Below are 27,557 nucleotides of genomic sequence, written 5' to 3'. Positions count from 1 at the left end.
ATGATAATGTTGTCCAAGTTATTATCTTTCCTCAGTTCTCCCATCTTTTCACCACACAGCCTGAGTAATATCATCGTCCAAGGCTTCTTAAACCATCATAAAAAGTTATCTTCCCTGTATAAATGCTCTGTGTGAAGCCAAACTGTTAAACCTGTAATTTCCAAACTCATTGTTTTCCAGAAGCACCACTCTCTCCGCCAGACCACAACCATAAGCATGACTTACGGATGCAAAACATGTTTATCTTGTATTCAGGCATTAAAGAAAACAACATTTTCATGGGACTTTAAATCTACAGCTAGAAAATGTTGTTGGCAACAACTGTAATTATCATAAACTCTCAAAATGCACTTAGCGTGGCACCTTCCCAACAGTCGCAAAACAACTACTGTGATAAAAAGATAAACTGATGAAAAATACTATCAGTGTATGTAGTTAATCATATGTGTCTGGTTCCATGCAGGTTTTAATGTTTTAAAGTGTTAAAAACGTCTCTAAACATGGCTTGTGCTGGTTTTGTTATATTATCATTTGACTGAGCTGAAGAGTTTTATTACAAATAAAGAAATCAAGTCTCCTGCAGAAAACTGCTGCTCAGATATTCTGCCTCCTTGAACTTTCTCATCTTTTCATGAAACCTCTTAAGATTTTGTGTTACAAACAAAAGCAGGAGCTGTCGAGTTTTTATGGATTCAGGAAAATCCCCAGTAGCTACTAAAAGTAACAGGGAATAAAACCTAATATCATCTTAAACTGAAGAATGGGAGCATGCAGACTTGGAAACAAACATAAAATTAACCTTTGTTTGGGTTAACAGCCATGAATAATCACATTAATTTGATCTAACAACTGGCTGTCCCTAACTGCACCTCCTCAAAAAACTATTCCCTTTGAATTCCAAGGCTTCGTGACTATAATGAAGTGTTATGATTCATAATTGTACTTGGCACTCATTTATATTGCAGTGATGTATGATGGAGTGAACTCTGTTTAACCCTGTGACGGCGTTCATTTATTCAGAGAGCAGGTTGGCCTTACAGGACAAACCTGTTCCTTTTCAAAGGAACTCTGTGGAGCGTTTGGCTCGTGTGTCAGTGTGTGCGAACCCCACAGAGCTCATTAAACTGTTAATATCGCCGGCTCCCTCTTCACAAAAACCTCAAACCTCACAAGAAATTGCATGCTCAGTGGCTGAAACACACAGCCCCGCGCACACACTCACATACAAAGCCTCGCAAAGCTTTTTCTGACTAAATGCGTGCCTGGCTGCTTGCTTAAACACACACTCTCCCTCACACAGACGCACACACACATGGCTGCAACACAGCACTCTTATTTAAACTGATGTGAGTGCTGTCACGACATCCGACTAGTCCTATTTGTTCCACAGAAGCCTTGGCGTGAGAGAGCAGGGTCACCCCACTGGCTTTCATGCAAATCCATTCAGCACACACGCGCACACACACACACATTCACGGACACACACGCACTTAATAGTTCAGTAGATAAGCAAAAAGACAGAGAGATAGGCAGGAAGGCAAGCAGAGAGCCGTGTAAAGAATCAGGCTGAGGGAGACAGGTGGACAGGAAACCATTAGACACAGAAACAAAGTGACTGAAGGACAAAAAACAGACAGAGAGAGACATACAAGCCCAGCTGAAGACACACAGGCACACATACTTAACCTGACTGTCATGAGCAGGATCTGATTCATAAATTAACTGACTGTGTGAGTCCTCAAGTTTGAAAGTTGTCACAAGCTGTTTTCACTCGCTGGTGGCTCCAAGTGATGGCAAGAGGTCACTGTTTGATGTTAAAGTCCAACAGCAAACAAACTTTTTAACAAAGCTGTCCTCAGTGACCAACGATGACTAAAAATATGTCCCACATCATAGCAAATGCAGAGCAACGATACACAAACCACGGAAACAAATGTACCAGAAAAATAAAAAAAACTGTATAACCATTTTAGGGCAAATGTGGGACGGACCTATATGGGGTCAAGTGGGGTCATGCTTTCAGTGATCACAAGAAGTGACCATTTGAACGCCACTTTCTTTATTTATCACAATGCTGTAAGTCAGAGTTTTGGTTTGTTTTTCAGAAAGCTTTGAGTGCACAAGTTGTCACATCTCTGATTGCGTTCTTAAATGTGGTTGGGCCCATGGAATCCATTTTCACGTAAAGACATTAAATCAGCAGTCCCCAACCTTTTTTTTGTGCCATAGACCGGTTTAATGTCAGACATTTTTTTTTTACAGACTGGCTCTTTTTCTGTCTCCTGACTGGCTCTTTTGCCCTGATTAAAGAAACTTCCCAAAGATGTTTGTTTTTTGTCTGTTTTGCTAGCTCAAGGGTTGGCGTCAAGAATGAGTCATAGACAAGTATGACGGAGAGAATCCGGTCATTAAAAAAAAAAAAACTTATTCAGAATCAGAAAATAAATCAAACTGAAATAATGTAAGTTGAGTATTTTGTATGTGCGACTCGGTGCCAATTGACCCACAGACTGGTACTGGTTGGGGACCACTGTATCATATTACTATCAGGGTCTGTGGCTAGAGGAGCTGAAGAAGTTAACATACGCAATAACGAAGCTTATAATACGTCGTTTGAACAACATAAGCCACATAGGGGGCAAAAAGAAACTTTGGTGATTGTTGACCTCGATAGCTAGCTTTGCTGTATTTTCTTTAGCTCCTCCCTGAAACACCGCTCTGATTTAGCCACCACCTAAATGCCAAACCATTTATTAACTTGACTTCATGACCTCAATACTTCATGACTTCACTACTTCACGACGTCCATCAAAGGCAGCATGAGACTTTTGAGAAAAAGAGAAGCCATATCTAAGGTATTCTAACACCAAAGATCAGTGGACTCTGAAATGGCAGGTTTTTGAACTCTGAACGCTGCTTGTACCACTGGGTGTACTGACAGACATTAGAAACCAAAGATGTGATTACTTAGCTCTCTGTTAAAGTGATTTCCTTTAAAAACAACAACAACAACAACAACAACAACAACAACAAAAAAACACCATAGTGACTTCTTGTTTGTTTTTGTGTATATGATCATAAACTGTCCATTACAGGATAACTGAGGATTTTAGGATTATGACATAAAACATACATGTTTAAGGTATTTGTTGTTTGTTGGCTAGGATTCATCTGTTTTTCTTTTAGTTATATTACATCCTCAACTGACGACTAAAGAAATAACTAGGACTTTTGTATCATTCTTTTTATTTTGAGCTTCTCTGCCCTCATATGTTTGCATAAGCCAGATACACGAGCCAATGACAGATCCCTTGTCATGAGCGTGTCAACAAATGAGTGGTATGCCAATGTTTTATGAATCAGATGAGAGGGTTTCTTACATCTTTCTAAAAAGGAAGAAAAGTAGGGACTCCGTGAGTGGATCAGAGGACTTCACACAGTGACGTAGTCTAACAGGTGGACAACACCAACATTTAGACAGAGGAGATGGAGCTTATTCAGGAGAGCCTTGCGTGCACAAAAAGACCATTTGGCATCACCTAAGAAATACCAAGGATAGCAGCTCACATCTGACGTGCTCAGTGAAAGCAGTGGGTGGAATGAAGTGTTTGGGTTAACCGAGGGCGTGAGTGCAGAGGAGCTTATGACACAAAAGTTATATCATGGCACAGAACAAAAGCAGACCTTTTAATTTCACTGTGTATGTACTCTGAGTGCCAGCCTCTTTCATTGGAGTCATAATGTGTTTCTTTCTTTAGAAGTTTTTTTTTTTGTGAGGAGTTTATATCAGGCAGAGATTGGGGAGTTCAACCTGCGTGGTTGCCCATCATATTCGTCCTGTATAGCCTCGTCCAAATATGTCAAGCGTAACAATATTAGTCATTTCATGCCAAAAAAAGAATAGTGGGTCATATTCACCCCTCCTCCGCCTCTTAAACCCATGCTTGCACGCACAGACACATACACGGACTCGCACACTTTCGCCCGTCGCCCCTCCCCCTCCATCTCCTTTCTCTCTCTTTCTCTTACACACGCACGCAAGCACACACTCAGCATGCTTCATTATACACTTGCCCACACAGCATAGCGTGCCGGAAACAGACTCAATAGATGCCAAGCTCCCAGTCCCTGCAGGCTCAGTGCCCCTAAAACACTGGATGCACCTTCCCAAATTAGGTTAATTTGCTTTTGCCACAGAGACTGTCCAAAATACAGTCTAGTGGTTCTACAAACAATTATGTCAGAGAAACAATTCAATTATTGTTTTTCCAAATCCCTGATCTCATCAATTATTAACAAGTTAGGGTTCAATGATAAGGCTAGCTGAAAGGGGATAGATAGGAGCATGGTTATTATTACAGAGAAATCAAAGCTGAAACCAGATCCTGTTTGTGATACCAGACTTAACTGATGTAGAGGAAAGGATTGACTTTAAAGAAAAATAGAAAAGTTATTTTTCTACTCTTGGATTGATTGAAAGGGAAAAAAACTGATGAAATTGATCCATAATGGTTTCATTAACTGCTTTGTAACAGATGCTGCTTTAAAAGTATGCGCCAAATCCCTCATCTTATGCCCTTGCCATAGGGGTATTTGAGGTTATGACCGTTTCAGTGAGGGTAGTGAGACAGAAAGAGAAGGAGGGGGAGAAGAGTGGGGGGTTCAGAGAGAGGGCTTTGCTTTCCTCTCCCCTCTTTGGCACAGTCGGGTGGGAGGTTTGATTATTGTCTCTGCCTGAGTAACAACATTTTTTTCCTCTCTTGTCACGTTCACCAATTTTTTTTCTGCTTTGGAGGCAGATAAACAAGCACGGAAGGTAGGCTAGACTTGAGTGGGCGAGTGCAATTTGCATCACAGCGGCTGTGTCTGCACGATTCATTGACGGGTCCAGAAATAGCACGACATGCATTGCAAATGAAATCCTTGCAAAGATCTTTCTCTCCCTCGCTCTGTATTAGGCTGGCTCACTCTGGTCCAGACTAAGACACGGGTTTGGTCTGGTCAGCCACAGAGAAATGAGGGCAATAATATCGCATAAAGAGTCCGTCTGAAGTCATTTGTAAACCATATATTACCATGAAAAAATTGGTCTTGTAAAAGCCCCAGCGGGAATGTCTGGCCGTTATTTCACATTACTTCTGATGCATTGAATTGAATGCACACAAACCCAAACAGAGCACAGAGTGTGACCTATGCATGCAAGCAGGCAGGGCTGGGCTTATGTGACTCAAAGGCTTCTTCTTTGAAATTTGAATCCAAATAATTTTTTTTACAGAAATATTTCAAAGTTTTTTTCCCATAATGTTTAACAGGATTCTTGCTGCTGAAGTATACAAATATAATGACGAGTATTACTGGGTGAACACTGGCCTCAATTAGTTTGACTTTTCTCTGCAGAATTGGTCTGCTCTTCAAGCAAGAGCTTTTGTATTGTCTGGATCAGCTTTGTTGCTTTTGATAAGTTTTGCAATACATTAAATGCAGAAACGGACATAAACTCTCTGTTTTGTAAAAGAAAGCATTTATTTTGATGGTAAGAAAAAAGTTCCTGCGCTAAAATGAGAAACTTGATGGTACCTATTGGAATATGTGAGGGCACTGATTTGTTTACATCGTTAACCACAGACGTTTGTTTATGAGATCTGTGTCAGAGATTGAAGACAGTTTGACTACTTTATTTGTCATGAGTTTTTTTATTGTATGTTTGTTTGTTTGCTTGTCTGGACTCAATCCCTAATCCACATTATCCAATGCAGCAAAGACCTGATGATAGTTAATCTCTCACATGCATTAACTTAACTACAATTTAGGTCATTAGCCTATGGACATTTCTAAGGATAGTTTCTTTCTTTCTTTCTTTCTTTCTTTCTTTCTTTCTTTCTTTCTTTCTTTCTTTCTTTCTTTCAGTCTGTCATGTCAAAGTGTGTTGAGCTGCAGCAAGTACTAATTGTAAAACTAGTCTGGTTCGGTTCAGTACGGTTTGGCACAGTTTGTTACAGTGAAGCCTGATCCTGTTTGCGTTCCCACAGCAAAACTTTGCCCTCTCATGGTAGGCTGCATGTAAGCCGGATGCCAAAAGCCTCAGCCGTTAAACAATAGCTTGACACCGTAGCAGTGTGATACAGTTTACCCCGCTAATAAATCCAACGAGGAAAAACCCCGACACAGTAAACAAAGAGCACAGATGGAAGACATGCAGCATTTCTTCCACTCTGTGATTGGCATGTAGCTCTCTGATACAAAGTGCTAGAAATGCAGTCGCTGTCGGGGTAAGTGATGATTCTTCCGACCAATCGACGGTCTGCAGTGTTGCTCCACCTTCCGAGAGCGGATCGGTTCAGTCTGGCATCCATTGGAAAGGGTCCCAAAAAGTGGGACGGCTCGTCTCTGTTATTTGGGGATCTGTCCAGGGATAAGTCAGTGGAAATGCTGTAAAATGCATGCCGTACCAAGACAAACCGAACCGGACTGCTTGGTGGAAACGGCTTTAGTGTATTGCATGTACTAACCCTTAAACATTGGTATAAAAGTAAAGTTCTACACACCATTAAACTTAAAGGTACCAAACAGACGTATAAGTATGTGTGTACCCGCTTATAATTATAAAGTACCCGTGACCTGCCATCTTAGCAAATGCACATGAACAATAACTGTTGCATCTTTCATTCCCCAGCTTCTGCTGGATTAATTTTTTTGGTCCATCTCCGCCTATGTAACACTCGGCTCCATGTGCCCTATTTTGTCAGCACTTATCCGTTACATTTTCAGAATGCAGCATCAAAAAGAAGCCTCCAAACATCTAATTACTAAATCAGCCATTAAAGGACCTGGAAAGCCTCTAACCTGTTGACTCCAGACTCTCTGGCTCTGCTGATTTGTTTTTGTCATTAAGAGAAAAAAGATCTGGCATCAGTTTTTTGTTTTATTTTGAAAATCAACCTGGGGCTCTACTGTTGTTTCTGACTTCCTGCTGCTTGGGTCTAAACCGCTGATTTCACTATTACACTGTATGGTGAGCCAGTTTTTTTTCTAACTCTGCGATTTAGAAGTTTTTAGGATCGTTTGATTGTCCAATCAGAGACACAGCTCAGGTCACGTGACTGACGAACACCCTGTAGCTGTTACAAATGAAAGTCACATCTGGCGTCATAACAAATGTGGCTACAACCACATATTGGCTTCATTTCAAGTGTCAGGAACAGACGGGTGACGTCACGGAGGGTACGTCCATGTTTTATACAGTCTATGGTTGTGCAACTAGAAGTCATGTCAGCTCTTGAGGGCTCCAGTTTGTCAGATCTAAAACATGGCGGCTAGAACCTGAGAGAGGAGTGAGTGGACTTGAACACACTGAAGAAAATAGAAATAAGGCAGAGATGACCGGTCATTCTTAGTTTTAATGGAAAAATGTCCAACTTTGTATGTTAGTATTTTCTGGTTTTGAAAAATGAATCTTTAGAATGGCATTTGCTTTTAGATATTCAGGTTATGCTGAAAAGATATGAAATTACTAAGCTGCTTGTTTTCAACCCCACAAACATCAGTGTTGTTATTTTCTAAAGACTGTGAGCGAAAAGCCTTATTTATCAATAAATCAAAAGTCTCCACCTCTACTTAAAAAATTGTGGATGTGGATCAATAAACTCTAATTATTTCAACTCCATCTGCTTTATATTAGAGGTTTCTCAACTCAGGTCCTCCCTTCCTCATTACTAAATGTCTCCTGCCCTTCAGTGCCTGTCTTTATGCTCGTGCTGATCCGTGGACCCTCATGAGTTGATACATTCGTGTATATTTCCTCTCACGATTGAAGCATTCAGCCATGCAGAATAGATGAGTTTATGAACAGCTTGCCTCTCTCACATTAGACTGATTAATAGTTCAATCAGGGCTAAAATGGACAAAATGTCACGGGGGAACAGTTGTCATGCAAAATCAGCCCTTTCTACCCGGGTCCATCTAAAAGGATAGGCCTGCTTAATGCTGTCACAGGGCGTTACTAATTTATCTTGTTGTGTGAGGAGGAGATTGAGGATCTCTGCTGCGTTTCAGATGTGGAGCCTAAAGACAGTAGGGGGGCAATCAGGCTATTAGCGTGCATGAGCATGAAGCTTGCCTTTTGATTGGGGAGGGTTGTGTGTCTGCACTGGTGTGACTGAGAAAGAGGCAGAAAGAGCACATGTGCTTGTTTATGTGCTATTGCTTGAATGTTGTATTGGGTGGTTTTCCAACTTGTCCACCTTTTGCACGAGCTTTTAAATGCTTTTCTGACAGATATGTGTCTGTCTGTGTGCATCGTGCCTGTGGACACTTCTTGCTGTATATTTCACCGCGTGTCCTCTCACTCTATTTCCCTCTGATGGCTTGTGAGGGCATTTAGAGTCTGGCATGCAGCCGTGCACAGGGACCATCTGATAGGAGAGACCTCTGGCCCTAAGTTTGCCAGAGGTAGTTAATCAGAGGTCAAGTGTTAGGTTAGCGTGATTCTTTCCCTGCACTAATGGTGAGCTGATAGATAAATGCCCTAAGAGCGTGCTCACACACACATAGACAGACATAGCAGGGTGAGGCTTATATTACAGCTCCTCTTGCACGACCTCCTGCACCCACGGCCACATGGATGACTTGATGCTATCACAGAACACAGAGAAGCTGAAATTTGTCCTGGTTTGCAGGGATCGTAAAAACAGAACACAGTGAACACATGGTACTGAGTACATGCTGTACAATCACACCGTCTTTTTCATCACAAGTTAAAACCAAAATGCATAAAAGAAGTCATAAAAACTTGGTGCCATCATTAGTTTCAGCAGACAAAACTTGAATTAGTCCTTGTTAAGCTTTGTGTTGCCCTACAGTGGAAGACAGGTTAATGTATAGCTGTGAAGTCCAAATACCCTCAGCTGTGAAATGCCGTAATCTACAGTCTATAAGCTTAATGCCATAAGCTTGACTGATTAATCTATTGAATTGAGTGTACAGCAAATGGGTTTAATATGGTGCACATCACGCTAGGGGATTTGCCCTTACATTAACCTCAGAGGCAACGTGCTATTCATCAATTTAAGAGCGCCACCCCCTTTTTTTGCCTGAGAAGAGTAGTCAATTTTCTCAGGCAAAATGAGGTAGAACAATGCGTCTTAGACATTTTACACAAGAACTTCAAATTTAGGGATTAACTTTTGGAATCAGAAGCAGACGGGCTTTTGTTTTTGTGCTCACACTTGGACATTATGCTGTAATTAAAAAAAGGATTATAATCAAATGATTTGGTAGATACAGAGAAAGGAAACAGAAAACACAAAAGCTTGCCACTAATGAGATCATGTGAAGTTCAAGATCAGCAATAAGATTTCCAAAACAACAAACACAAATATTGTTAAAAAAAAACTGCTGCTGGAATTTTTGAACATTTTAATCGTTTTAGACTTGACTGTTCAAATTGTTAAAACACCTTAACATAAAGACAAGATTCAGAAGCACTTTTTTTGTATTACAGCACAGGAGACAATTTCTGAACACATACTGTGGACCATTTTCTGTGTAGCTAATTCTGTTACTTGTTTCCTGGAGACAAGGACAGATCTTTGGAGGCGGAGGAGGAGGATGAGAAGGAAATGAAGATGGTTCTTCACTGTCCGCCAATCCACCCACCACCTGAAGAGAGTTAAAAAAAAAAGGTAGGAAGTGATTGAAAATTCATCTTCCTAAAAGTCACAGTTATCTTATCACTAAGGGAAGCAATAAGTTATCATTTACATCAAAGCCTCACAGACCAGCGTGCTGTGTGGGATCAAACTGTACATGTTACCTTTCATTTAAATGACAGACCATGCTGACACAACATATACCATTAGCAAATGTTTTTTTTTTTTTTTTAATTTTCAAAAACTACAAATAGGAATGTGTTGAAAACATATTTGTGCCACCCTGATGGGTGTTTCCACACTGCACTCCCTCCATATGCTGCAGTAATCCATATGATTTGATAAAAAACAGGAAAATGTTCCCTTCTTTAATCTTCCATCTGTTGTAAGGAGGTGCACACGGGAAGTAACATGGTAGTGATGGCGTGTCGCTTTATGTCCTTGTCAGTGCTTGGTGGCAGTTACATATTCCCATATGATCTGCCATATGGTATGAATATAAATTAGAGGGGACTGTCTCGTGTTTGTCCCTTTAGAACGACAAGCACATGAAGCATCTCTGAGTGCCAAGGAAATTACTATCACTAAAGCCCATGTTTGACAGAAATTAATGATCCTGACACTAAAATATTTTTCAAACTACACCATGCTTTTGAAAGGGGATTTTTTCAGCCTTTCAGAAAAAAAGGAACTGAACACTACTTAAAGTGATTATATGAGGAAGTCTTTTGCCAATGGGTAAAAATGACAGAGTAACCTCTTGTTCTAACAGTCAAAGACCAAAGTGAATGGGTATTTCTTTATGGTTGTGTTCAAAGTCAAGTGGAATAGATCCCATGGCAGTGGACAACTTTACATACGCATAATGTGTTGAGTTTGTGAATTATTGTTGTTAAAAGCGATTAAAATGTTGTCGAAAGCACATGTTGCAATTTTGACCTACTTTTAAGAATTATATATATATATATATATATATATATATATATATATATATATATATATATATATATATATATATATATATATATATATATATATATATACACACACTTTAAAAAGTCAACTTGGGCGTGTGATTGGTCAGTTAATGAAATCCACATGTTGTTTGTCCAATGGGAATGAAGTTCATTGAAGCAATGAATTTAATTATTAGCTACAAATGCAGACAGTCCTTGAGTTTATCATGGTGGATAATCCAACAATAGACTATATGTCAAACAGGGTTCAGCAACTGTTTTGTAATCTATTTGTTGGTGACAGTGACAACCAATCAATATGTTTAACAATGATCAATGGATCTAAAGTACAGTTTATATTTAGTTGTGGGTGTGTTTGTGTGTACTACACACTCATGTGTTGATGTGTCCATGTCACTCTGCAGTACTCCAAAACCAAAATACTGGTGGGCAGTGTTGTCTACATTAGTGTTAATTCTGTAAGCTGTTTGAAATTTATTCTTGGTATTTTATTTTTAAAATGTACCAGAAATTTTCATCAAGTTTAATCCTTTTTTGACCTTTTAGTGTTTTAGAAAAGTTTTAGTCATCACACATTTTTACTTTGGTCAGACACTTTCTTTGTAAACATATTCATGCAGCAGTCCAAAGGTTGGTATTACAGCTGTTCCAAGTGTTGAGGCTAAATCTGCAACATTACCTTCTGGTAACACAGATAAAAGTAGTATCTTGGTTGATTATTCTAGTCTGGACTCTCCTCTATCGCTGCTGTGCTGTCCCTTCTGATCTGAAGAAAGGAAAGGTCATTAGACACAAATAAAAGTAGTGTCATAGAAGAATGATCCTTATGCCAAGTCAAATGGAAAGACTGTTGCCCTGTTTTTTAATGACTAGCTTCAAAACGTGCCTTGGATTACGATACAAGGACTGTGTTGCACTTTTTCCACTGTAACTTAATGCACCTTCAGTGCAGGTGCATGTTGGACAGACAGTCTCAATAAATCTGTGTAACAGATCACCAAACGCCAGTAACAGGAATGCATTGTTTGTATTTTGACTGATGAGACACACAGTGAGAGAAAAATCATGGGTTATGAATGACTTACTGTCCACCACAAAGATTTTTGACTTATTATTTTCTCCATAAGGACAAAAAAAGATTTGTTCATTGCAATTTCTTTCATCACAGAATTAAATAAAGTCTTATTTGTCCCATATTATTCACAAATAATAAATTGCTGACAAACATTTAGCGGTACAATTTTTTTGGTAGGTGCATGTCAGGCTACATGTGAAGGCGTCTGCATTGGAAAAAAGCCACATAAACCTTTGTCTAACTCACCAGCATTGATTCGATGAGGAGTATAATTTATCTGCATCATTTTCATCCCTTTGAGGTTTATAGTTTTTATTGTTTCTGCCTTTTCCTACTGTTAAAACACTTTGGCAGACAAATGGCTGAGTTAGATGTGCTAATAAAGCTGGCATTAACATTGGCATTGAGGTTTCTGTTAACAGCCTGACTGACGTAATGCCCAACTCTTACGATGTCTGACTGTGTTGTAGTGAAGTCAGGTGTGAGGTGAGTGCTCTGACCACAGAACAGTGTTGCTTTTGGTGTTTTTGTAAGGTGCCATTCATACCAGTAGTGGCAGCGGTTTTTTTTTTTTTTGTCCAAGTAATAAATTAATTGATGTTTGTAGGCGTTACTGAGACTGCTCCCTTCCTCTGCTCTGCCCTCTCTTCCTGTCCCTCTCAGTCGCTCTGACTGTTGCTTTCTAGTCATTTCTGGCATTTCCCATTGAGGCTAGTAGATGGCTTTGAATACTGCACCTGGTGATTACATAAGGACAGCCTTTCCTTCTCCATCTGAAGAAATGTATCCTGAAGATTTCTTCTTTTAACACTGTAATGTATTAACATTGCAGACACTTAGATCCATGTGCCTGCTGCATCCACAAACAGGAATCTGTTTTGTTTATTGATTTGTGTGGTAGGCATCCATCTCGTCAGTCTATGTTTGTGTCTGTTTCAGTCCCCCTGCTTATGCTTTGTCACAATAGGCATGCGATAGCCAGACAGACCAAAAGCATGAGAGAGAAACAAGGATCAGAGAGGGAGGGCCAGACTGACATTTTGATCATAGCTCATCCATCTGGTTTAGGCTCAGGCTCTTCCTCCCTCCCTCCTTCTTTTTCCTCCCTCTGTCATCCACTCAGTTTCCAATAGGTCCGTAAAATAGAGGATGTTCTTGGCTTAGCCCCCTGCTGAGTACACTTCAGCACCATTTATTGGAGGAGGCTTAGGTGGTTGGGGGCGTGTGGAGAACAAAAAACAACAGAGGCCATGTGCAATGCAGCTCAAAGCTGTGGGCAGCACCATGTGCACCGGTCGGTGTGGGAGGCAGAGAGGAGGAGGTGCACTAACAGGCCCATTTAAGTGCTGTTAATCCTGGTGTGCTGGGAGAGGACTGGCACCAAGGTTTAATGGTGGGCTGCTGAGAAGGAGAGCACTGTGGTTACACACACACACACACACACACACACACACACACACACACACACACACACACACACACACACACACACACACACACACACACACACACACACACACACACACACACTCAAAGTGCTTCCTACCCACACACATTTGTGCAATGAAACACACATCCGTGCACTGAAGTTCTGTGGCAGTGATGTGTTTATTGTGTGTATTTACACACATTGCGATGCAGCTCACACATGGGGACACACAAACTTGTAAACACCTACTTAAACTAGAACGATATTAGACAGGATGTGACAGTAACACTTTTGTTGTTTGTGTGATTCAATTCCAAAAATAAAAAAAATAGTTGAAAGGCTCAAAGTGTGTACTTAATTAAGTTATGTTTACAACGTTTCAAAATTCAAACTTAATTATCTACTTTCAACAACAATACTATTTTAATTTTGTTGTCTCAGCTTCCTAGCTCCTTTTCTAATTATTATGAATGGTTTCATTCTTTAGTGCCATATTCCCACCTCTACACAGCAACAAATGAAATCAAAGCAACTGTTTTCTTATTGGATAGAATATGAGCCACAATCACCTGAACAGACCAGACAAATATCTTATCTCAAGATATTGAATGATGTCTGAATTGAATGTATTAAGAAAATTTGTTTTTTAAGTTTCTTGAAAAAAAGAACAATGACCTCATACAGGAAAGAAAACTAGTACATATTTTTTCACGCTATTGAGTTTCATAAGAAATTCAGGTGTTGTTAAAGGTAGATTCTGCAGGATTTTCCTCAAAAAAAAAAAAAAAAAAAGTCAACTTTTACAGGAATAATCCTGCTCAATAGTCACTTCTGGGCTTCCATACAAGTTTTTCATTGTCTGTGTCTGTCTGTATGTTGCTGTTTGGTTGTATCGGGTCATTTCTGGGTGGAGAATAAGCATGGTTACATCAGCCAATCACAGCGCGCCCAGTGCGCAGGTGACTTTGCGTGCTGATTAGCGAGTAGAAGAAGCTATCCTGAGTGGGGACGATAGTGGACGTAGCACAAAGTAAGAAAAACACAACCAAAACGAAACGAAACACCAACAGAAAAAGCTTTTTACTTAATTAGGGGTGAAGCCTGGTTTGACATTCACTGGCTTTTGGGTTCTTAGAGAGCAGCATGGGAAGAAGAGCGACGCGAGTTAGCTTTCTAGCTTTTACAAACAGGCCAAGTCACTTGGACGGCTCTTTAGTCACTCGCACATAGAAACACGATGCTGCAGGTGGTTGCTGGGCTGGTGAATCGCTGAATCTCAATGCCCCACTAAACCCTGAGCCCTTACGGACTTCATCGAGATTACTTGGAAAGTGGCTGCTTGCCATTAGCTCACCTGAGCAACAGTATAAACTGCTATCCAACAAGCTTTAGTTTGAAGTAATTGACATTTTACCCGTACGCCCCTATTAGTCAAAACAGTTTATCCACCAAGGAACTACAAATAGAACAAATCTGAATTTACTAAATACAGTGCATATACAGAGCATGTAAAGATATAAGACTCAGGAGGATCAAGGCTGTTATATAGATTTATTCCTAAAGACAGGCAAACTTATATTTATGGAGTGTCATAACCAGCCGTGTTTGTGGGCTTCACCCGGTAACCCTGTGTTTCTATGGTTTCACGTCACATTACAACGAGCTGTGGGTAATTCCTTCACAGTAAGTCTGCAAATATGCCGACTTATGGAAAGGGTTCGTTCAGAAATCAGAAAGTCAGCGCAAGGGCCCTCACACATTTAACAAGTTTTACTGTGGGCCAGCTTTAAACCCTCACGAACTTCCCAGGGACACGCCTCAAAATTAGTGAGAGTGGATGTTGGGATTGGGCCAATTTGTTCATATAGTAACAGTTGGAGGCTGGGGGTGTGCGCTGCTGCTGGCACTGAGCCAAGGAGGAGGAGCCCTGTCAGAATTTCTGTTTACTAACAAGCACTAACAAGACCCTACCTTTAATGACTTTTCATGTGTTAAAATATGACATTGTTCTGTTCCCGTGAATGTGTCTCATCTGAGGTTTTATGGGAATTTTTACCCCTTTAAACTAGACATGAAAACTTTCTCAGGCAGAACTTTAACTTCTTCAAAATGAAATTGTTTTAATACAAAAAGAGAAATGTTTGTACATTTGCATTTATATTTATAATTATATTGACATTTATATATGCTGAGGGTGTGTGCTTCTTTTCAGTTTAATGTCAGTAAAATCTCACTTCAGTTCAGTTCCTGTTCTCCTTTTTCAAGGACACATTAGCACATTACTTACTGATGGTCTTGAAATGAAAAAGCACTTGAAACCTGCTCCTTGTAGCAGGTGGCCAGACCAAAAATAGCCCTGCATTAAAAAATCCTCACCAGGGGCTGAGTTGGTGGGTTGCTACGGGTACCTGTAAGAAGATCGAGCATGATCCAAGAAGTCTGGTTTGATTAAAGCATCCGTTTATCTGAAAGATATTCAAAAGGTCAAAGATTGGTCAGGAGTTTATAATTTAGAGACGTGAGTTTAGTACTCTGCTGAGAAATGTGCTAGTATGTGACCTAAAAAAAAAAAAAAAAAAAGAGGTTTGTATTTTTGGAGCCACCAGCCAAAGTGAACACATCACTGTTGTCATTCTGAGCACACAGAAAGCCTTTGTCTATTTCCTCCAACAAATCCCAGAACAAAGCTCTGTCACTCTTACCCTACTTGGCAGAACTTAGCATAAGTTGTCAGTATGACACTCTAACTTTTAAGATCTGGTCCCCGTGTCCTCGTGTGGTGCTCTTGTTCAAATGTAGCTGACAGACTCGTTGTTTTTAGTGCATCACCAAGCTGAGTACACCACAGCCCCTTAACACAGCAGCTGAGCACCTCTTGTTCTCCATGAGGTGCTGATACTACCTTTTCACTTCTCAAGTGTCACAGTCTTTCCGCTGCTCAAACACACTGTGTAACAGGACAAGACGTTCAACTCGAAAAGAGGGAGAACTGCAGAGAGAGACAGAGAGAGGGAGACGCAAGGAAAGCACGAGGGACACTACTCCCTGTTAACTTCTCTAATGTTGGTGTCTATGAAGAGCTCCAAAACACAATGTAACAGGACAGGACGTTCACTCTGGAGATAATTAGAGACAGAGCAGAGAGCAAAGGAGAGAGAATCCCGCTGTGTGCGCCTGAAAGATAAGCACAAGACTTTGGGTTTTGTTTTCTTCTGAGAGGATCAGTGGAGAGAATAACACCAGAAGGACTAAAAGGAAGGCGCACACACACACAAAGCAGCACATGCAAGCACCCAAATACATTCAGCCCTCTCCTTCATCCTTTTTAACTTTAAAGGCTTAATTTTTGAATTGAGATTACATAATGTCTACAGAGAAGGCAGAATGTTTGTGAGGCGGCAGCAGCAGCAGCAGCTCCGGGCCTTTGTCTGTGTCTACGCAGGATGTGTTCAGGCACAGGACCGAGTGCAGATCACCCACATTTTGGCAGCGCTCAGAGCCTGACACTTAATCACTGCAGTTACGTGGTAAAATAGTAGAAAATAGACTTGCAAAGTAAAAACAGCATTGGGTTACAGTTAAGTGCAAGTGAAATCCTAGTTGTCATGCAGCCTTTGTGGACAGACAGCTGTGTGGGTGCTGGGGAAGGATGACTGTAGCATGCAACAGAAACATACCCTTTAGTTTTGGTGAGCTGACACTGCTACATTGTGTAATTGGAGGCTCTTAAATATTAATGCAACAAAGGAAAGTCTATTTTTATTCCAGCAAAAATAACTAAGCATCAGACTCTGGTATTAACTGTTTTTTTACACACTCAATGATTAATACATTAGAGACAGATTGATGGTATCCATATCCATCTAAACACATGAAGAGCCATAACACAACCTCAAACTAATTATTGGATTTCTTGTTATCAGTTTGATGTAAGCCCCAACTGTTGCCACATCATATATGCTGATAGGACAGACACAAGAAGCACAAGACCTAACTTGTCACCACAAAAGGTTTGACATTGTGTGCAAAACAAACAAATACAAACAAAAACTGCCATCAATTACAAAAATGTGAATTTGATACAGAAAGGCAGATCAGGGATAAGGAGGGAGTAAGAGTCGTGTGTCGTCGGCTGGATTTTGAAACAAGAGAATTGAGTCAGACTTTGGGTTTCTATGATGGCAATGGTTTCTGGGAGTTGGAGTGGTGATGGTGAAGGCTCTGTCCTCAAAGATGTGGTGCTTGGTAGGGATGCACCAATCCAGCTTTTCTGATACTGATATCGATACCTGGGCTTTGGGTATCAGCCGATACCAATCAGATACCAGCGTTAAATCATAACCTGCATGCCCTAATGCAGGATAAGACTGGTAATGTTTTGGGTAAAAAGCAAAAAAATGGGTGGATGGAATTACTGAAGTTAATATTTATTTAATCCATAAAATATTAAAATGTTTAGCAGCATTTTGGTAAAATCAATGCTTCAGGACGTACAGAAATTCTATTTAACTGTAAACTGTTTTACCTTGTAGACTGGTAACGCAGCAGAAAAAAGAAAGTGCATCAGAGGTAACATTTCAAATTGAGTAGCCAAGAGTGCCCTTCAAAAACAGGCACAGAGCTGGTTGCCTGGATCAGTGCCATGAATGGGCCCCTTTCCCACTGATACGATCCAGCTTTGAGGGGCACTGATCCACTGATACCCAGGATTGTTATTGGTGCATCCCTAGTGCATGGTCTTGGTGATCGTGTTGAGGATTTGGCATTTGATGTGACAAGCTGGGGAAGTTGCATTTTGACACGGCCAGTCAGATGAGCAGAATTGAATTGAATTCGTCCTACTTTTTTGGTTGATGTTTTAACTGACTTTCAAAAGGTTTTAGACAAAAATAATACAGTGCATTCAACTGAAAACTATGGCTTTCCTTGTTTTGGTTTTGACTGCTTGAGAGCAGTCATTTTGTGAGTCCTTGCTGATACCTTTAGCAACAACCTGCCTGCAAACTTGGACTGTCTTATAACCCTGTAAAAATAGACTGAGTGTGTAAAAGAAGGTGCTAAACAAATTTTCTTGAACTTTCAAAGCAGTTTTTCTCCACTTGACTCAGTCAAGCAGGCATTCATGAGTAAATCTTTGATCTTTTTCTTCATAAAAGAGATTTATTTCATTTCTAAGAACAAATCAATATTTCAGCGACAGCAGGGCATCAGTGTATGACAAGTCTGATTTCTGCTCAAGAGCTGATTCTTTCTGCTGATGTGTCTTACTCTAAAACTGTATTCATTTCATGAACTCTTTTATATATTCACAGAAGTCAAGGAAATATTCCTGTTTTAAATACAAAGTAACATAATTTCTTGCATAGACTTTGCCTTGATTTTTTTACGCAAACCCCAAAATTTGGAATAGAAGTTGATGGTGTTCACGTCTCACGCAAATGCTGGTGCAAGATGCTCGATATGAGCCTGCAGATTGCAATCTTCTGTCTTTACTTTTTTTCTACTTTTCTTGTTGATTCTGTAAAAATATTCAAGATTAGTGTAATGGCAGAAATTGTCAGCATTGTACAAGATTTCTTAACAGAAACAATTTTGGATACCTTGTAAAGACAACATTGTAACTACTGCAGCACCCTTCTTACATCATGTCCTGCCTCCTATAGACTCATGTCCAACAAAGAAAAGTCTCCACTGTAAGGGACATGTGTGAATAACATCTTTGGAAGTTTTCAGGGGCAGGCTGTCCTGAACTTTTCTTCACTCCTGAAAAGGAGTTGGGAGCGAATATGTGAAAACGACTTTTGTTCAAAGTGAAGGTGTCAATCAAATTCTTAGCCTCTATCGTGTCTCCCTGTGCTTCTGACTTTTGGCAGTCCAACTGAGGGCTCTCAACTGCGCTTTTTCTCTTTCTCCTTTCCTTTATCCATTCATTTTTAATATGAGCATGCCATTCTTCCAGAGAAAAAGAGACAAGCATCATGTCCCAGCGAGCTACACCGTGCAACACATTTCTCCATTTCTCTTCACTTTCAGTCCGTCTCTCTCTTTCCTCTCTCAGTCCCGCAATCCTCCTTCTTTGAATAATGGATCATTTTAAAGCAGACACACTCCCTCCTCTTTTGTCTAAATCCTTCTTTTTCAATAAGACCTCAGGAGGTAGAGGGATAACTCCAGCATGTGTGTTGTCTCCTTACTCAAATTACGGTATGTCAGGCTATACCCTCGCTTTTCTCCTCCCTCATCGTCATCATTTTCTCCACCTTTCCTATCCTTTTCCAGTCTGTTGTCTTAAATCTGAGGCAGAGACAGATTAAGCGAAAGAGAGAAGGAGAGGGGGAGGTTTCATCAGGTGAATGCTGATCTGCAGTAATGACCGGGGGACAGCGGGGGGATTACTGTGCAATATTGTCACGGGTGTTGTCTGGAGCCTGGAAGTACAAAGTGACAATAATGCATGTTAATCCAGGGGTCACTGCAGGGTCACAGCTGCTTTAATGTGGCAGTTGTTTTTGAATCCAAATGTTCAGACACTCAGCCCAAAATACAAAAGACGCCACACACAATGTGACGGTTTGTGTAACTACGCCCATCCTGTTGTGAATTGTTCAACAAGCATCTGAAGTCTCAAACATCAAGCAGAGGTATTCTCATTTAGCCAATATTTTCCCTCATATCTGAGAGAAATTTAAAGGAGGGTTTTTTTTTTACAGTGATTGTATCCAAAATAGACTAGCTTGGCAGACCAGTTCAGCTTGGTGAATGGTTGAGTGAACATTGTGGAATGTAGTTTCACTGAAAAGAGGCAGGCAGTCTTAGCTACCTCTAACGGGCCAACAATTCTCCCATGACGCCACCTTTTAGACTCTATTATTGGTCTGGAGTATCTGAGATGTTCAGGAAATTGTTTTGAAAGACAGGAGCCAGCAGAAATGAATATGAGCTGGCTCGTGGGTCTGAGAATGCCAGATGAGAAATTGGCAACTTGACATATTTACAAAAATGAATGGCTTTATGAAAACTTGAAATTATTGTTGAGTGGCTTCAACTGCACCTTTACAAAGTGTGTTGAGATATTATTTATGGACAATGGATTGGTATTATATAATGATACTACCATGTAACAATTTAATGCATCACTTTTTTATTATGATGATTGGGGATGGGTACCTTTCGCATTTGAAGTGATACGGTCCGATGCCCGGTACCTGGCAATTGGTATCAGTATTCGACTATACCTGTTTTCAGCACTTTTATGTGTGTTCATGTGCTAAGAAGAATATTTTGTTAATAATAAAATCTCTAAGTTTTTCAATTTAAAGGGGCTGCGAGGTGTTTGAAAGTGATCTTGAAAAAGGCTCTCTTCTAGATATATGCCTGATTGTAATCCACACTTTAAAATGAGATTATCAGTGCCAATATTGCTAGTTACGTTTTTTTTTAAATTGCTACTTCCTAGCTTCCCAATTGGGTCAAACACAACGGGGTTGATTTACGACACGTCTAGGTCTCTATGACAACATCACGTCGGCTGACAAAGTTGAGTGGTGACATGAGATAAAAACTGAGATCTGTGTTTTTTTTCTGTAAAAACAGTTTCTGTGCCTAATTTTGTAGTGATGGTGGACATAGGAGCTTAACTGTCGGACAGAGAAAGGACAGAAGAGCAGAAGAAAGCTCAACAGAAGAGTGATACAGCCTGAGCTAAAGGCTTGTTAGCCTAAACTTAAGAGTCTATCAATAAAATGAAGAGTGAGGTTACGTTAGCTCTGCTTGATAGATGACTGGCAGGATTTAGCTAACCAGGATTTACTAACGTTACACATTACAGTCAAGTCTTAGCACACCAGACTGCCAGCTGCGCTAAATAAAAATGACCACTAAACTACTTAAAAATTGACAGTCTTTACTTGTTGTCACGTTAGCCTACTGTTACGTCAAAGCACTTCGCTGCCGATAGCAGAATATATACAACGTCTGTTTGATTTCATGGCTCAAACTGTAGCACTACATAACTGTACTGATAAATACCTTACTTCAGCGCGTTGTATCCAGTAAAAAGTTGTCTTGAACAAAGAAATTATTTTTACTATACCATCTTCATCTAATTCCAAAACAAACACCTACTTCGCTTAAAATAACTTACGACAGTGTGCGGAGGTGGTGAGGGAGTGCAAAACAGGTCCTCCTCATAGCATCTTTGAAATATTTATTCTATATACAACCTTGCAATGCTGTGTTCATTTCCAGCATGAAAAATTGCCTAATCTTCTACTCCCTCACAGTCAAAAGTTTGCACTTAGGTTACCGGAAACATGGTACCATTTTATTTTACATGAAGTGGTACCTAATTTGGTACCCATTACTAATAATGATTACTTCTTTAACACCTAAGCATATTCACAATTGAAAATAATGACGCTATTTTTTTTTTCTAATTTCTATAGTAATATATATTTGTCTCTGATGTGTGTTTACCTTGTCCCTAGTAGTTTTGCCTTTGCGTTTGAGAAATAATCACTGTTGGTCTAAGTTTCTGACCAATCAGAATCAAGTATTTGGTACTACCAGGTAATGAGCTATCGGTTTGCCCTCCTCCAGCAGCTCACAGTTACACTTGTGGTCAGGTTGAATTATTACTTCTCTGTTTTACTCATTCACAAGTGTCAGAAGCTTCTTTGCATAAAACTCTTAGATCCAGCAAGGAGTTAAACACTGCAGGCGACAGCGCTTGTTTTCTCTTGCTCAAGGAGGTTAAATGAGGTCGCATTAAACCTCGCTTCACCGGCTGTCATCCAGTCAGACAGAATGTCATTCCACCTGGTTTGAACCATGAACAAAGACGTCGAAAGCAGCAGACATGTTTAGAAGGTCCGTGTCCACAGACAAAGTGAACAGCAATAAAAGACCGAGCGAGCTCAGATTGACAAGCAGGCAGACACGCACTCGCATATTACAGCCAGTGTTACCTCCCATGGCCTCTTCTGGCTTATGTGCTGTGCCGTGCTGTGCCATGTCGTGCCGAGCTGTGGGTTGTGATGCGTGGTCTAGTGGGGCTAACGGAAGCACATGTGTTGTCTGCTAACTCTCATTAATGTAACAGACTATGCTCCCTCTTTGCTCTCATGCTTCTTTTTACACTGGTTGACCTGCTGTCCTGCCTTCACCTTTCATGTCTGCGCTCTGTCTGTCTTTCAAACCAGGGTCCTGACAGAGACGGGGAGAAACTGTCAATAATTCATAATACAGTCTGTCTCTTGTTTTGTTGGTTTACTGTAAACTGTATTGGAAGCTATGAAGTTAACAATGAGGAGATGAACCAAACCAGACTGCACCATAAAAGACATCTAAACTGATTTTTTAAAGAGAACAAGGTCGCTTTACAGAACATATTATCACAATTTCATTGTTGCTATTTTAAAAAAATATGTGCTACTCCTGACATTAGCTTGTTTACAGCATCTCTTGTTGTTTTAAAGACAGCAATACTCAAGTGTTAGTTTTCCCAGAAGCGTTTAATATGAGCAAAATTATCAAAACTTGAAAAATAAACAACACTTTTTAAAATAATGGAGCTGTTTCTCATAAATGTTCAACACTTTCTTGAGCCATTGATGGGGCTTAGTTTCCTTCCATAATTCTTCATAACAAAGTTTTGCACTGAAAGCCAAAAAAATCCATTGAAACAAATTGTTAACACCTTACTATGAACCGTTTTCTGACAAAGTTATACATAAAGTTTGCTATTAAAAAAAAGAAAAAAAAAGTCACAAACAAGATATTTTTTGTGTTTAAAATTTCAACTAAATCCACCACCGAAGTGCTTCGGATGGAAAAAAAACAAACAAAAAAAACAGTTGATTTTTCCAAGACTAAAGCAAGGAAGAAAATAAAATGATTTTGAAGAGAATAAAATCAAGACAAAAAAAATGGAATAACTTAAAATCAGTGAAAAGTAAAAAAAAAAAAAAAAAAAAAAAAAAAAACAGAAAAAAAAAAAAAAGAAGAAAGCTAATACCTGTCAATAAATGAATAAGTACATAAATAACATTTAAAAAAATGCAGACAGTTGTTACAGCATGCACCAGATAATTATGCTTTATTTGTGGATCACTTTTCATACATGATACAATAGTGACACAAAGTGATTTACATATGTAAAAAACAATAATGTTAATAAAATCAAATAAAGTAGCAAACAATACCCCGTCTGTTTCATGCTCTTAAAGAATTCGGCAAACCTTTACAAAGAGCAAACAAGACAGTAGCCTTTTCTGAACACAGGCTTTAGAGTTAAACCTGAAAAGAATTATCAAAAATTTTTTGTAGCAGTTTGAAAGGATAGTTCATTCCCTCCTGAATACACCAGCTTCATAAGGATAACAGGTGCATTTTCAAATGACTGATGCAATATTTTTGGTCTCATGCAGGTTTTATGAGGCTTCTGTACCAAATGCTCAATATCTTTAAATAAAGAAAACTGGATGAATCAACCCTTCAAAGTCAAATAATGCTTTAAGTCTGCAACTGGCATCAGGTTTGGAATATTGAGAGTGAAAAGTTTAATAAAAACAGTAAAGTAGAATGTTTGGTAAAGTCTCCTCACCAAACTCACACACAGTCCCCTGCCTGCTCCCTGAGTAACGTTTGTAGAAGCAGTACCATCTCTTGCCGTGCCGTCCTCCTCCATGCCGTGCTGTGCCTTACTTTGTGTTTGGATGTGATTTGATGCATGGCCAAGTGCCGGTCGAGGCAGCCATAGGTGATTCTTTCCCTGCCACTGCCCTTTCCTGGTTTCCACGCAAAGGAGCAACTAAGGTAGGCGGCCATGCAGATAGGAAGAGAAGGCACGAGGAGAGAAGATGCACAAACGGCAGGACAGCCAGTAAGCCAGTAAGCATGCAACCCTTGATTATTATAAACCCCAGCCTTCACATTGTTATGATACTAAATTTAGCTTTCTAAAAACACTGTTTTTTTTACAGGATTTTCTTTACACCTTCATTGCAGTGTTTACTGACTGAATGCACAGATCTGAAATTATGTGTAAGTGAGTGACCGCAGAATCCTCTGTACTACTCTTCCATGCGAACACACACAACCCAGACACTGGCCATCTCACACACGTTGATTCATCCACTCCACAGTACAGTATGCCCCTGATCTGTCTACCCCCCTCTGTTTCCCCCTCCACTCGCACGCCTCCGCCCCCATGCCCTCACTTCCCTCTATCCCTTGTGACCGCTGCTACCCCTCCCTTTCCCCTCCTCTGCACACACCCAGATCACACGCAGACATGCCCAGATAAACAGACAAAAAAAAACAAAATTCATTCACAAAGCTGTGCTCAAAGGGCACCGGTCATGTTACTTACACACAGGCACAAACATCAGCACACATGCTCACATCTTTCACCCGTGCGCTGCCTCATAAAACATCACACACGCACACACTTATCATGTGATGTGTGGTGCGCCATGGGGTCCAGATGAGTGGAATCTCAGTGTTGGCTCTCGCTACACTGAGCACGGCAGGGGGTCTTTATCGTCGCAAAAATCAACAAAGCCACAGTCACGAAGCGCTGTCTCGATCACTCGCACAAACACAAGTGCACACGTATATACACAACTATGGGCGTACAGGCACCCAGGCATAATCATGCACACACCAGAAACACAAAAACCAGAAGGGGGGAAAATATCAACAACAACAACAAATAAAAAGGTCCAAAAGCTCCTTCTTTCCCTCACAAACACACACATACACACACACTCCCATAAAGTGACAAAAGCTCATACAAACATTCTGGTTCTGACACGCAAAGACATGAGCACAGCTGTGAATTTTTTTTTTTTTCAGGAGAACGCACGCACACATACTCACTCCAGAAGCTCTCACGCACTCCTCAGCCCGAAAAGAAAATAATTTAGGAAAATTAGGCAAAAAACACGGATAAAACCTTTAACTACTTAATCCCCTCTTAAATGGTTGCGTGATCTATCGTGTCTGTGATTTCACAGACCAGCAGAGAGGGGAGCAGGATGAAGTGCCAACTAAGCAGATAGAAAGGAGAAAGCATTTGTGAGATTGAACGTGAGAGAAAGAGTTTAGAAGGATTCAGGTATGATGTGAGGCAGCACTCCTGCCTCTGCTTTTGTGTTTTTTTTCCTCTCTAAATCCGCTGCCCATCATCATATCACTTGATTAAACCTAATCCTAATGCCTCTAATCCCACTGGCACCCAAAAAAAAAAATGCCTAAGTGCCTTGTACCCCTCCACATCATCTCTAAACAGATTTCAATAATAGTTTCTCTGTGGCTGTTTGTAACACTGAGTCGTAGTTTCTTTTAGCTGTTTGGTTTTAAGTTTTTAGCTGAAGTCAGCACAACATGATTGCTTCAGTCTGTGTAATGTTTACACTTTTGGTTGTTGATCTGTTCACTCATGAAAACTATAGCCCCATTTCCACCAAGCAGTTTGGTTTAGAACAGTTCAGTTTGATACGGGTTGGATAGGTTAAGCCTGGTCCTGTTTGGATTTCCACAGCCAAGTGTGCCCCTTATGGTCGGTGGTATGTAAGACGGATGCCGATAGCTGCATCAGTTAAATAATAGTGTGATGCCATAGCAGCACAACACAGTACACACTGCTAATAAATCCAATGAAGAAGAAAAATGCGACACAGTAAACAAAGAGCAACGGTGGAAGACAGCCAGCAATTCGCCTTCTTTGAGATTGGCATGTGGCTTTTCATTTTGTTTCACAGAAGACTTCGTGCTGCGAGGAGAAATACAGCTGCTGTCGCTCAGTAAGTGAAAAGTCTTTCGACCAATCAACGGACTGCAGTGTTGTAGCTCCACCTTCCGGCACCAGAACGGTTTAAGCCATGTTTCCACCATCCGGTTTGGTTCGGTTTGTCTCGATACGGTGTATATTTTACGGTGTTCCCACTGACTTATCCCGGGACAGATCCCCAAATAACTGAGACGAGTCGCCCCACTTTTTGGGACCCTTTCGTATGTGTGCCAGACTAAACCGATCCGCTCTCAGAAGGTGGAGCTACAACACTGCAGGCAATTGATTGGTTGGAGGAATTGTCACTTAGCCCAGGCAGCGTCTGCGTTTCTCCTGGCGGCACATAGACTTCTGTGAAACAAAGCTTGATTGCACTTTGTATCAAAGAGCTACATTCCAATCACAGAGAAGACAAAATGCTGCATGTCTTCAATCTATGCTCTTTGTTTACTGTGTTGCGTTTTTCTTCTTTGTTGGATTTATTAGCGGGGTAAACTTTGTCACATTGCTACGGCGTCAGGCTATTGTTTAACAGCTGTGGCATCCGGCTTACACGCCGCCTACCACAAGAGGGCACAGTTTTGCTGCGGAAACGCAAACAAGATCATGGTTAACTGTACCAAACCGGGCCAAACCGTACTGAACCGAACCGGACTGCTTGGTGGAAACATGGCTTTAGTCTGGCACCCCTACAGAAGGGTCCCAAAAAGTGGAACAGCTTGTCTCGGTTATTTGGGGATCTGTCCCGGGATTACTCAGTGGAAACACCATAAAATGTGTGCTGTACCAAGACGAACTGAACTGAACTGAATGGCTTGGTGGAATCGAGGCTTTAGACTATGGTCTGATGAAGACATTTAGAGAGACACATTCAAGAATCTCTTGACTTTTTAGGACCCACAAACTTATAAGTTGGAGTAAATAAGAAATCAGTTTAATAACAAATGAAATTTCAAGAACACATCAGATTTAAAAGATCAATTCAGTTCAGTTCAGTTCAGTTCAGTTTTTGTAGTGTAGAAGGATTCTGAATTTCTCAACATACTAAGAACATGTTTCAAATCCATTTGCAAGTCTTCCTGATGTGTAAACTGATTCATTACAGCGTGTTTTCATGCATGGCCTTGATCTATACAGGTACACGCCACAGTGTGAGTGTGTGTGCATCATGCACGCCAGAAGGCATAAGTAGCTGCATGTCTGTTCGGTTAGTTTTTAGTCATGGAATGCATGACTGAGTGTCCAAATGGACACGGAGGCTAGACTGTGCGTGCATGTGCGTTTGTGTGTGTATATGTTTGAAACATGAAAGGTCCATGTTCGTGACAGTGACCTTATTCTGGTGTTTTGACGAGCCAGATGGATCACGACAGCTGTAGCTGAGGAAAGAGAGGTAGATGAGGAACAGAGAAAGAAGAATGAGAGGGAGGGACGATGGGGAAAGGAAGAAAATGAGGGGAGTTATGAAATATTTGGACAAAGCCAGAAGGAGTGAAAAGCTGGAGCAGAAGAAAGGAAGTCAATCTGGGAATAACTAGATCCTTTTTGTGTCTTGTCTGCATGGCAGTCCATCTCCACCCCCGCAGCACATGAGACAATGACTGCAGACATTTTCGCACAGACACACACACAGACA

At 40.5% G+C, this 27,557-nt stretch overlaps 1 long non-coding RNA gene across 1 annotated transcript in view; it reads right to left on the bottom strand.

Annotated features, from left to right (window-relative positions):
* Positions 1–9,532: 9,532 nt before the first annotated feature.
* LOC141797405 (uncharacterized) overlaps positions 9,533–27,557 on the bottom strand; it is an 85,398-nt gene continuing 67,373 nt past the window's right edge. The window contains exon 3 of the long non-coding RNA XR_012599067.1: positions 9,533–9,657. This is a non-coding gene — a long non-coding RNA (uncharacterized LOC141797405). The remainder of the gene's footprint in view (positions 9,658–27,557) is intronic.

Source organism: Halichoeres trimaculatus, unplaced genomic scaffold (assembly GCF_033239565.1).
Source record: "Halichoeres trimaculatus isolate MK-OKI-2021-1 unplaced genomic scaffold, fHalTri1.1 fHalTri1_scaffold_9, whole genome shotgun sequence".
Classification (NCBI taxonomy): Eukaryota; Metazoa; Chordata; class Actinopteri; order Labriformes; family Labridae; genus Halichoeres; species Halichoeres trimaculatus.
The sequence above is the reverse complement of the archived record's forward strand: the minus strand, read 5'-3'. Positions and strand labels throughout refer to the sequence as shown.